The sequence below is a fragment of the Barbus barbus genome (assembly GCF_936440315.1).
Source record: "Barbus barbus genome assembly, chromosome: 36".
Lineage (NCBI taxonomy): Eukaryota > Metazoa > Chordata > Actinopteri > Cypriniformes > Cyprinidae > Barbus > Barbus barbus.
Window position 1 is genome coordinate 24,253,765 of NC_136714.1, and position 13,426 is coordinate 24,267,190.

Here is a 13,426-nt window from a genome sequence, read left to right on the forward strand (position 1 = left end):
ATTGATCAAAAATGACAATAAAAGATTTTACCATGTTATAAAAGATTTCTATTTCAACTAAATGCTGTTTTTGGGAATTTTTATTTATTAAAATATCCTGAAAAAAAAGTGTATCCATTTTTCCACATAAATATTAAGCATTAATAATAATAAAATCAGCTTATTAGAATGATTTCTGTAGGATCATTTGGTACTGAAGACTGGAGTAATGAAGCTCAGTGTATAAATAAATTATATTTTAAAAATTACATAAATTAAAAATTATATTTAAAAAATATATGAAAATAGAGAGCAGCTATTTTAAATTATAATAATATTTCCCAATATTACTGTTTTTACTGTATTTTTGATCAAATAATTTTGATTAAACATTAATAAAATAACAACACCAATATTTTTAACATTAATGTAAAAACAAAATAAAAATCAAGCATATTTTGACTGAAAATAAACATATTTTTTTTAGTATCACTATATGTAATGAATATATATAATCTCAACTATTCTATGCACTAAATATTAACCACTTGGAGCCAAAATGTTCAAATTATTCTACAGTAAAACTAATAATAAAACAAGATTTGGGTTCATATCCAAGTTTAATATTCTATAAATCGATGGGTTGTTTTTTATTTTTTTATTTTAAGACTGTTATCTTATATAAATGACATTGGGTCCATTGAGTGTTTGACAGAATGAGAAGTTGATGAGAAACAGCAGAAGAATCTGATTCTCAGCATTTGAGCTGAATCTGACCCAAATCCGCTGATTTACTTTGCAAATTAAATCAGATGAGGTCCGTTTCTATTGATTAGATCTCCTCCCTCAACCCTAATATTTCCCCCGTAGAACATTTCTGTGCAGACGCGCTGTAATTGACAACTTTCAAACGTCCTCTAAAGAAAACTTGTCAAAGTGACGTGAGGATGATGAGTGTGTCGAAGAGGATGACGCTCGTCTCTGTGGGGTTTGCCCTCCAGTGGCATGAGATGAAAGCACTTATCAGCGCCAACAACGTCACGTCACCCTGAGTTAGTACCAGTGTCTTTCACACCTTTATAGACTTTCACAGCAGGTGGACTGCAGAAGAACGTGTGTGTGTGTGTGTGTGTGTGTGTGTGTGTGTGTGTGTGAGTTTGTCTTGCTGAAGCTAAACGACTCAGAAAGGCTTTGCATCACTCATGGCTTTCATACGATTGACTGAGTGTCCAATGTTATGCTCAGAATCCCATTCTGTGGACACGAGCGGACGTTACTCTAATATCCTTGAACACACACACCTGAGGCTTATGTGTCGGCTGCCATCTCAGCAGGATTGTGAGAAGGACTTGCTCAAGAAGCTCCACTGCAGTGATTTCTGAGGAACAGAGTGTTATTCATGTAGCGAAACCGTTATGGCTGCTCTTGTTCAGCTTTCAGGAAGAAAAAGAAAATTCTCTTTAATTTTTTTTTATTATTTCTGAAATGTTGATGTTTGCTACCCAGATTTTTCTCCCTGTAATCTCCTTTAGAGTTTCAGGAGATCTCAGCGTTGTCTCAAACTGTGCACAGATTTGCCAGGAAGTCTGCAAACAAAATTCAAACATCTCAATGCGAAATCAAGCATGTCTCATTTTTCCAAATTATCTACACTACCGTTCAAAAGTTTGGGGTCTTTTTTAAAGAAATTATACTTATACGTTTCCACAAAAGCATCACCATTGTAATTTTAGTAACAGTGAGTACTATTATAGTTTTTAATTTTATCTTTTCTGTTTTCATTTTAATTTAAGATAAAGTTTTAGTCATTTTGTAGCAGTTTTGCTTTTTTCCACAAAAAGTTTTGAAAGTGTTTCAAATATGTCTATATATATTTTTTATAGTTATTAGTACTAGATAGCTAAAATAAGTTTTTTTTTTTTTTTTTTTTTTTTTTTTTTTTTTGGCAAAAAGAAAAACTTTATTTCAATGGTTTTAGTTTTACTTAGCTATAATAACCCTGATCAGCACAACTGTTTTCAGCATTGATAATAATAAGAAATATTTCCTGAGCAGCCAATCAGAATATTAATCATTTCTGAAGGATCATGTCACACTGAAGACTGGAGTAATGATGTTGAAAACAGCTTTGCATCACAGGAATAAATTACATATTAAAATTTATTCAAATAGAAACATTTAATTGTTTTTAAATTGTAATAATATTTCATAATATTACTTTTTGTACTGAATTTTTGATCAAATAAATGGAACATTTGTGAACATAATAGTCTCATAAGTGTGTATATGTACATGTAGTGTATATGCTATCCATTTTTATATTGTGTGAATATTAGTGTTACTGTATGTGAAAACATTTCTCATTTGTTTGTTTTTATTTCTTCTAAGGACTTTTAGGAGACACATATGATATAAAGTGGATATTTAAGTTGGCCCTATGAGTATATGTGTTGGATTTGTGTGTGTTCATTGTAGTTTAGACAAACTTTATTCCCTCAGTGACTCAGATAGGAAGATACAGTTTACCGCACCGATAAGAGCTCACAATGAATGCTGCTTCATTCAACCGGCAGGAAAGAGCAGGAAAGAGTCGGTGTGTTACTGTTTGTTATGTGTGTGTGTGTGTGTGTGTGTGGGTGTGTGTGTGTGTGTGTGTGTTTGTGGAAGTGGAGATACGAACAGCAAACAGGAATATAAACAGAGAAACGTGCACAATCAAGACTGATAACCACAGATAGTGTGGAAAACAAGCTCTGCATCCCGGAAAAACCTGCGGCAGTGAATTTATCCAATTGATCGGACACAGACTTCAATAAAGGATATAAATAGATCCTTAAAATACTGTTACCTCACAAAATTAGGCTCTAAATGATAAGGAACTTACTTGAGTATCTGGTTGTCTCAGATACGAAATATATATGGGTGAATCTCACAAAAACATTGCAAAAAAATTGCAAAAAAAAATGCAACATATTTTTATAGAATGCAGACATTTTTTGTTGGTTATGTTAGTTCCCAGGGACTGGATCGAGAGAGTAATTGTTGATATTAAATGATATGTTTATGAGCAAGATGAGAAAATGAGATGAGACTTGTTAGTGTTTTAGAAGAGTTTTTAACTCTCTGTAATCATACCATTCTCTGTAAGTCAGTATTTTTATATAGTATTTATTAATATTTTGAATTAGCTTTTCTGTTATATTTTTAGATTATTATTATTATTTTTTTTAGTTGTTATGTGCTTTTGCTGTTATGTGCATTTCTATTATTTGTTTTGTTGTCAAGTATTTTGTTTACTTAAATACAGATATAGCACTTCAACTTAAACATATTTATTTAATTTAGTTGCCAACATTTCTTTTCAACAATTCACAACAAATGGACAGTAAATTTGTTTTTAAGTTGAATATTATTTTTCTGTCTTCATTTTTTGGGTTGAAATATTACCCAGACATATTCTTGATTGGCCCTGTGAGATCCACTGCATCCTTCTGCGTCTACGCTGAAAGATTTTAACAAAAAAGTGATCCAAATGATGGATTAGACAGCACTAATGGTGAGTTTCATGCTTAAAGAAGTGGCCTCTCATTACGCCGAAGCATGAATATCTTCCTCGCAAGCGTGCGAGCGGCTCTACGTCAAGAACAAAGACGTTCTGATTGCCCTTTTTCAATCTGCCATCTCAGTGTTTTAAATCCATTAGGTAGACCCGCTACCCAAATACCTTGTGAGGATCCGTGATTGTGGTGTGTACGTGACATCATTAACCCTGCATCACAGCGTCATAGTGTTAACATTAGCATCGATTGTTCCAGTCTGATAAACAGGACACGGTTCATTAGCCTAATCATACACAAATAAGTCCTCTTTTCATCTTTTATCTTCTGTCTTCGTCCGCGCAGCATCTCCCGGCCTCTGTTTTGTGGTATTAGCCGGCTGAGAGCGCATGCTGAGTTTCAGCCATTTTATAAAATTGCCCTTTTAGATTCAAGATTTCTTTGAAATGAAGTCTTTCATAAGGCAAGCCCAAGGACAAAATAAGCTCAAACAATGTTTGGTACATGCGTAAGTACTGCTGTATCAGACGACTCTCTGATCTCAGGGCTTGAGGTATTATAAAGAACATGTGATTAATTCACAGAAGCTTGTGAGATGCGGTCAGGTGGTGACAAGGGTTTAATCTAGTTGTTATTGTGGCCGTGCATCTGTCCTGCTGACGTAGTTTAAAATGACATAATCAGATATTCTATAGCCTGCTAATCAGATTTTACAATGTTCATTTGATTTCCATGTAAGATGTGTTTCTATTGTGTTGTACAACAGAAACAAAACACAACACAACAGAAACAGTTCCATTATATTGAATAATATATTAATTACTTTTAATAGTTATTTTAACATTTAATGCTGGACAGAAAGCTGGACACCTGACACCAGCCTGGCAGGATATCGAAGTCCTTGAAGTGATCAACAAGACGCTCACCCCACTGGCAGACTTCACTGATGCTCTGTCAGGACAGCAGTATGTTACTATCTCCTCAGTCAACCCGGTCCTCCACCTTTTTGAGACAATGATGGCAGTGCAGGAAGATGATACAGATCTCGCATGATCAATTAAGTCAAAAATCCTCCATTACCTTAAAGAAAAGTATATCCACACAGGCTCATATGCCTGCGTTCCTCCCTGAAACTTCAAAATGTTAGCCAAGAACCTTTAAGGCAAAAAGCACAGGTTCTATTTAGTTATTTTTCTTTATTATTGTAAATGTTCTCTTTTGTTCAAAAACTTAAAGCTTTTAAATTAATCACTTTAAGGGGTCTAAAATAAAGAGAAGAGACTATTTTTGTTACTCCAGCACTTTATTATACTGAATGTCTTGTGTTTTTGTACTTGACTGCAATAAAGTTTGGTTGAATAAATGAAAATCGTGTAAGAGAATCGTGATCTCATTTCCCATGGAGAAAAATCGTGATTCACATTTTAGCAACAATCGTGCAGCCCTAGCCACAACACAACAGAAACTAGCCACAACACAAGAGAAACTAGCACAAAACAATGAAAACAAGCCACAGCACAAGAGAAACAAGATGCAACACAATGGAAACAAGACGCAACACTACAGAAACAAGTTGCAACACAACAAGATTAGTACAACATAACAGAAACAAGCCACAACACAACAGAAACAAGTCACGACACAACAGAAACTAGCCACAACACAACAAAATTAGCACAAAACAATGGAAACAAGCCGCACCACAACATAAACAAGTCGCAAGACAATGGAAACAAGTCGCAACACAACAGAAACAAGTCGCAACACAACGGAAACAAGTTGCAACACAACGAGATTAGCACAAAACAATGGAAACAAGCAGCAACACAACAGAAACAAGTCACAAGACAATGGAAACAAGCTGCAACACAACAGAAACAAGTCACAAGACAATGGAAACAAGCTGCAACACAACAGAAACAAGTCACAAGACAATGGAAACAAGTCGCAACACAATGGAAATAAGTTGCAACACAACAAGATTAGCACAACACAACAGAAACTAGCCACAAAACAACAGTAACAAGCTACAACACAACGAAATTGGCACAAAACAATTGAAACAAGCCGCAACACAACAGAAACAAGTCGGAACACAACGAGATTAGCAGAACACAAAGAAATTAGTTTTATGCGTTGTCTTGTGGCAATTTCATTGTGTTGTGGTGATTTTGTTGTGTTGTGCACTACTGGGCCAGCATACCTACTGTTACGAATCCTGGCCATGCTCTCCCGGTTAACCACCACTAGAGGTCACCCGTTCACCACAGTGACTATTTTCACTCACAAGCACATTGGACTCCATTTCCCACCATCCATTGCACTCCCTAATCACGCACAGCTGTTTTCAATTATCACACCCACACCTGATCACCATTTCACAATCACCACCACTCACTACTTAAGCCTGGGACTTGCTCTTGCACACCGCCGAGTATTGTTAGCCCGTCTACCTTACAAAGCGTTCCTAGTTTTCATAGTCTTGCCTTGCCTTGTTTTCCTTTCCGTGTCTGACCCTGCCCGAGTTCTTGGATTATTCTCTCTGCCTTGCCCTGTCTGGATTTTGTACGCCGATCGTTGACCCACGCTTGCTCCACGGATTGCTCTGTCTTGCCTCTGCCATACCTGTTTGCTGTCTCTCGACCCTGCCTGTTTGACCATGTTTTATAATAAAGCCTTGCGAATGGATCCGCACGTCTCACGTCTCGTCAACCCCGTAACAGAATACTCGGCCATAAGAGGATCCAGCAGCTTTCCAGAGGATCAGGAGGAAGGTATGGACACAGCTTTTCGTTTGCTGCGTTTTAAGCAGGGTATCCGATCGCTGGAGGAGTGCATTGAAGAATTTTTAAATCTAGCCAATGACTCAGATCTGCCGGACTGTTTTTTGATCCATCTGTTTGGTGATGGCCTTAATAAACCTCTCAGAGGTAGCCTCTTTAGAGAGGGTCCGCGTTCATCACTCGCTGAGTTCATGGACTATGCCTTGAGGTTGGTGGGTTCTCCTTTTACTGTGGGTGTTGCGGAGGGAGACACCGCACCCAATTGGTCCATGAGAACTGCGCAAAAATCAAGTCAAGCACCAGTTGATCGTCACGGGTCAAGCCTAGCCACAGTTGATCGTTACGTCGTCGCTGTCAAGCCAGAGTCTGCTCACGTCGTCGCTGTCAAGCCAGAGTCTGCTCACGTCGTCGCTGTCAAGCCAGAGTCTGCTCACGTCGTCGCTGTCAAGCCAGAGTCTGCTCACGTCGTCGCTGTCAAGCCAGAGTCTGCTCACGTCGTCGCTGTCAAGCCAGAGTCTGCTCACGTCGTCGCTGTCAAGCCAGAGTCTGCTCACGTCGTCGCTGTCAAGCCAGAGTCTGCTCACGTCGTCGCTGTCAAGCCAGAGTCTGCTCACGTCGTCGCTGTCAAGCCAGAGTCTGCTCACGTCGTCGCTGTCAAGCCAGAGTCTGCTCACGTCGTCGCTGTCAAGCCAGAGTCTGCTCACGTCGTCGCTGTCAAGCCAGAGTCTGCTCACGTCGTCGCTGTCAAGCCAGAGTCTGCTCACGTCGTCGCTGTCAAGCCGGAGTCTGCTCACGTCGTCGCTGTCAAGCCGGAGTCTGCTCACGTCATGCCTGCCAAGCCAGAGTCACAGCACGTCTCAGTGCTCCAGCCAGAGTCTGCACACCACGTCTCAGTGCTCCAGCCAGAGTCTGCACACCACGTCTCAGTGCTCCAGCCAGAGTCTGCACACCACGTCTCAGTGCTCCAGCCAGAGTCTGCACACCACGTCTCAGTGCTCCAGCCAGAGTCTGCACACCACGTCTCAGTGCTCCAGCCAGAGTCTGCACACCACGTCTCAGTGCTCCAGCCAGAGTCTGCACACCACGTCTCAGTGCTCCAGCCAGAGTCTGCACACCACGTCTCAGTGCTCCAGCCAGAGTCTGCACACCACGTCTCAGTGCTCCAGCCAGAGTCTGCACACCACGTCTCAGTGCTCCAGCCAGAGTCTGCACACCACGTCTCAGTGCTCCAGCCAGAGTCTGCACACCACGTCTCAGTGCTCCAGCCAGAGTCTGCACACCACGTCTCAGTGCTCCAGCCAGAGTCTGCACACCACGTCTCAGTGCTCCAGCCAGAGTCTGCACACCACGTCTCAGTGCTCCAGCCAGAGTCTGCACACCACGCCTCCACCGAACTGCCAGAGGCTGTTACCACAGATTCAAGGTCAGTCCTTCGAGTTCTGATATCCAGTGTGATGGACCCACCACTGACGTCAGTGCGAGCAGCTGGCATTCCCAGGGCCTCAACCCTGGCTGTTACAGAGACTGTTCCCCTGACCTCAGTGCTTCCCGTTATGGCGGTCGCCATTTTGAGCGTGTGGGCTGCACACTGTGCTCCTGAGGCCTCTCCTGTCCACGAGTCTGCTCCTGAGACCTCTTCAGTCCACGAGTCTGTCCTAGAACCTCCAGAGGAGGCGGCGTCCACTGCAGAACCACCAGAGGTGGCAGCTTCCGCTGCAGAACCTCCCGAGGTGGTGGCACCCATTCCTGAACTCACTGTCTGCCCTGTCACGGCCATGGAGGCCGTTCCTGAACTCGCTGTCTGCCCTGTCACGGCCATGGAGGCCGTTCCTGAACTCGCTGTCTGCCCTGTCACGGCCATGGAGGCCGTTCCTGAACTCGCTGTCTGCCCTGTCACGGTCATGAAGGCCGCCCCTGAACTCACTGTCTGTCCTGTCACGGCCGAAGAGGCCGTCTGTGAGCTCTCGCCCTGTCCTGTCACGGCCAAAGTGGCCGTCTGTGAACTCACGCCCTGTCCTGTCACGGCTAAAGAGGCCGTCTGTGAGCTCTCGCCCTGTCCTGTCACGGCTAAAGAGGCCGTCTGTGAGCTCACGCCTTGTCCTGTCACGGCTAAAGAGGCCGTCTGTGAGCTCACGCCCTGTCCTGTCACGGCTAAAAACGCAGTCTATGAATCCTCGTCCTGCCCTGCCACGCCCCCTGAGATCATGAATGCTCTCCCTGTATTGTCTGTCTCTGCTCTCCCTGTGTTGTCTGTCTCTGTTTCCCCCAGATCTCAGACTCTGCCATGGTTTCCTGCCCAGTCTGCTTCCTGGCGAGGGTCTTCTGCTCAGGTCTGGTGGTCCTCTGCCCCGCCATGGGGGTCTTCTGCTCGGGTCTGGTGGTCGTCTGCTCCGCCGTGGTGGTCTTCTACTCTGGTCTGGTGGGCTCCTGGTCCGTCTACTCCGCCCTGGTGGGCTCTTGCTCGGGTCTGGTGGTCGTCTGCCCCGCCATGGTGGTCTTCTGCTCGGGTCTGGTGGTCGTCTGCTCCGCCGTGGGGGTCTTCTGCTCGGGTCTGGTGGTCGTCTGCTCCGCCGTGGTGGTCTTCTACTCCGGTCTGGTGGTCATCTACTCCGCCCTGGTGGGCTCCTGGTCCGTCTGCTCCGCCCTGGTGGGCTCTTGCTCTGTTCTGGTCTCCGGTTCCGCCTGGGTGTCCTGCTCTGCCGGTTCTGCCTCAGTCCCCGGTCTTCCCACTTCCTCACGGACCTGGCCCTCCATCCCTCCCCCTGTTCCGCCTCCGCTCCACCGCCCTCCTGGACTATATAGGAGCGTCTGGAAGCCGCTCCTTGGGGGGGGGCTATGTTACGAATCCTGGCCATGCTCTCCCGGTTAACCACCACTAGAGGTCACCCGTTCACCACAGTGACTATTTTCACTCACAAGCACATTGGACTCCATTTCCCACCATCCATTGCACTCCCTAATCACGCACAGCTGTTTTCAATTATCACACCCACACCTGATCACCATTTCACAATCACCACCACTCACTACTTAAGCCTGGGACTTGCTCTTGCACACCGCCGAGTATTGTTAGCCCGTCTACCTTACAAAGCGTTCCTAGTTTTCATAGTCTTGCCTTGCCTTGTTTTCCTTTCCGTGTCTGACCCTGCCCGAGTTCTTGGATTATTCTCTCTGCCTTGCCCTGTCTGGATTTTGTACGCCGATCGTTGACCCACGCTTGCTCCACGGATTGCTCTGTCTTGCCTCTGCCATACCTGTTTGCTGTCTCTCGACCCTGCCTGTTTGACCATGTTTTATAATAAAGCCTTGCGAATGGATCCGCACGTCTCACGTCTCGTCAACCCCGTAACACCTACCAGCTACGAGGTGAATCACAACATTATAAACTTTGATTTGGAGCAAAAAAGATTTTGGAAATAGGAAAAAGTTACAAGACTTAACGGCTTTTATGAGAAAATGACCTGCAATCCCGTGAACCATTGCAAATGACATGGAGAAATTTAAAGCTATTCATCTAAAGTTGTTGATCGAATATATAGAAACAATATATTTTACATTTATTCAAAAATATATATAACAACTATATAAGGGTTTTAAGAGTGTGGAGAGACGTGGATTATGTCATTTGTGGAGCTTCATAAAAGTGGGCCAGAGCTCTGTGCATGTTTGGCGCAAATTATTTGTTCACTACGACTCTCTGATTGGTGGAATTTTCTTTACAGCATCATGGGTAATGCAGTTTTTCACCAGTGATCCCACTGTTAGACATGATTATGTAAAACATAAGTTAAAATGATGCAAACTGAAGGTTTAAACAAATGCATATACCATTGATTAACAACTTCAGAGCTCACAGCAGGTCTGTCTTTAAAGATTTATAAGTTATTGTTAAAAATCAATTTTCATATGCAGAAAATGTATTACTTTTTTTACTTCCAGAACCCAACTGTTGCATTCTATTACATGGTTCTCTGAAATGCTTGATTCTCACTGGTCAGTTGCAACATTCCAAGGTCAGTTATTATCTGATACTGACTGTTGTCAATAGGAGGACTTTAGTATTAAAAGTAGACCTACGGTATTGGTTGAAATGTTCTTCTTGCTGCTAGAACAATTGATTTGTACAATGTAACAGTTAAGATTTTCAGACCATTTCATAAGTGATATGATTGTACATTATCACTTAAATGTCTTGTTTGAACTTGCTCCTTTGTCTGGGCTCAAAACAAACTGTTTTGTTTGTTTGTTTGTTTTTTGGTGGAAGCTCAGTGATCAAAAATATTTAAACTCAAATGAATTAGATATGTAGTAGTATAATGCAGCCTTACACCTTTTCTTTTTGAATACTGTAGCAATTCAGTCTATGGGGTACTTCTCAAATGGAAGGACGCATCCTTGTAAGACTGCCATTTGTAGGATGCCACATTATAAAACATTATAAAACTCCTTTGAAGGATGTCTCAATATGAAGCATTCTTAGTACTGCTGCTGTCCTCTTTCGTGTAAGATGGCACTCCACTTTTAGTATTTGGCGATTTCAACATTCATTTAGACAAGCCTTATGCTACAGACTTCCATTCACTCCTAGCTTCATTTGATCTCAAACGCCTTACCACTACTAGCACGCACAAATCAGGCAACCAACTTGATTTAATTTACACACGTAATTGTACTGCAGATAACATTCTGGTACAACCACTTCATATCTCTGACCATTTCGTCATTACATTTACATTACATTTTGCTACCCATGTGCCACCAACCCCCCTACCGGTTACTTTTAGAAGAAACCTACGCTCCCTTTCTCCCTCCCATCTTTCCTTGGTGGTATCCTCCTCTCTTCCCTCACCTACCCATTTCTCATCTCTGGATGTGAATGCAGCCACTGACACTGTATGCTCTACCTTAACCTCTTGTTTAGATGACATTTGTCCTCTCTCCTCCAGGCCAGCACGAGCTGCCCCTTCTAACCCCTGGTTATCCGATGTTCTTCGTGAGCATCGGACTAAACTAAGAGCAGCAGAGAGAAAATGGAGCAAATCAAACGATCTGTCGGACCTGAGTAGGTATCAATCTTTGCTCTCATCTTTTTCTGCTGAAGTCCACTCTGCCAAATTCTCACATTTCCACAACAAGATCAACAGTGCTCCAGACATGCGTAAATCTCTTCAGAACATTTAATTATCTCCCCTGTCCCGCTCCACCACCTCCCACCACTTCTATAACAGCTGACGACTTTGCCACTTTTTTCACAGACAAAATTAGATTAATCAGTAACCAGTTCTCACCTCCACACACACAGGACCTCCAACCAACCACATCCACTGCTAAAACTCCCATCTTCTCATTCTGTCCCCTCACTGAGGCGTAAGTATCCAAAATTCTCCTCTCCAGCCATCCTACAACATGTTCTCTTGACCCAATCCCCTCACACCTTCTCCAAGCAATCTCTCCCACACTCTTACCGGCACTCACACACATTATCAACACATCTCTCCTCACAGGCATTTTCCCCACTGCATTCAAGCAGGCTCGGGTAACCCCACTGATCAAAAAACCTACATTAAACACTTCTCTTACAGAAAACTACAGACCTATCTCTCTCCTTCCATTCATAGCGAAAATACTTGAACGAGTTGTCTTCAACAAGGTCTCATTGTTTCTTTCACAGAACAACAAACTGGACGCTAAACAGTCAGGTTTCAGGAGTGGCCATTCAACTGAGACTGTGCTACTCTCAGTCACTGAAGCCCTGTGAATTGCAAAAGCCAACTCAAAATCATCAGTCCTCATTCTACTGGATCTATCTGCCGCTTTTGACACTGTCAATCATCAGATCCTCCTGTCCACCCTCTCATCACTGGGCATCACTGGGATTCCACTTTGCTGGTTTGAATCCTATCTCATTGGTGGGTCTTTCAGGGTGGCCTGGGGAGGGGAGGTATCCAGACCACATCAACTGGTCACTGGGCTTCCTCAGGGATCGGTTCTTGGACCCATCCTCTTCTCCACATACACTACATCACTGGGTCAACTTGGCAAAGACTGAGCTTCTTGTCTTCCCTTCCACTCCAACTCTACAGCATTGTTTTTTTTTAAAGCTGGAAACCTTCCATCACTGTTCATTGTAGTTGCATGTAAAAAGTAGCTATTATTTAAGCATGTAGTCTACCTTTTGTGTTTCACAGAAAACAAGTTAGATCTGGAAATAATTTGTTTGAGAAGCTAGGCTATTATAATTTGCACACTGTTGGCAAATTAGCGATTATTAATCAATTAAATGCCTCTCATTACTGTAATTCTATTGGATGGCTTGACATCTGTTTAGTAAAGCTCTCAGATTCTGTTTTGTCATTTTACAGCTTGACGTGTTTTTGCAACACTTTGTGAGTTCGTTGTTGTGAAACCCAGCTATATTTTCGCCCTTGCTCAAGTATCTCATGATGCAACTCTCTCCCTCAATCTCAATTTTGCTCTCTCTCTCTCCCTCTCTTTCTCTCTTACTCATTCTCCCTAACAGTCCCACGTGTGGCAGTGGTGGTGTAATTTCCATCGTTGGCTGATTTCTGCGTTGATGTGCGCAGTAGGGGACTAGCACAGCTGTGCTTACCTCTTTGCCTGTCCTGCTGGGATTCTCAGTTCGTTATCAATTATTCTGCTAAACTCTCTCTGGAGCGCGTGGTTCCGACCGGGATAATGTGAGCACCAACCTTTAATCAAGCATGAGGCGACCCGTCTCATCAAATCCTACAGAGACGCAATAAGAGACGTAGTTTCACACACACACACACACACACACACACACATTTCATTCATAAAATATTCTGTTCCAATGTTTCACACAACATACACTAAATAAACTTAGCTGTTTTTGTTGTGAAATTAGATTCTTGGTTTGATTTTTATCAAGATAATGTCTTTACTTTCTTCAAGCAGATACATGTTCCTTGTCTTATTATGACATTTACATTTATGCATTTAGCAGACGCTTTTATCCAAAGCGACTTACATTGCATTCAAGTTACAGTTTTTACATTTTATCAGCTCTTGCTTTCCCTGGGAATCGAACCCATGACTTTGGCGTAGCTAGCGCCATGCTCTACTATT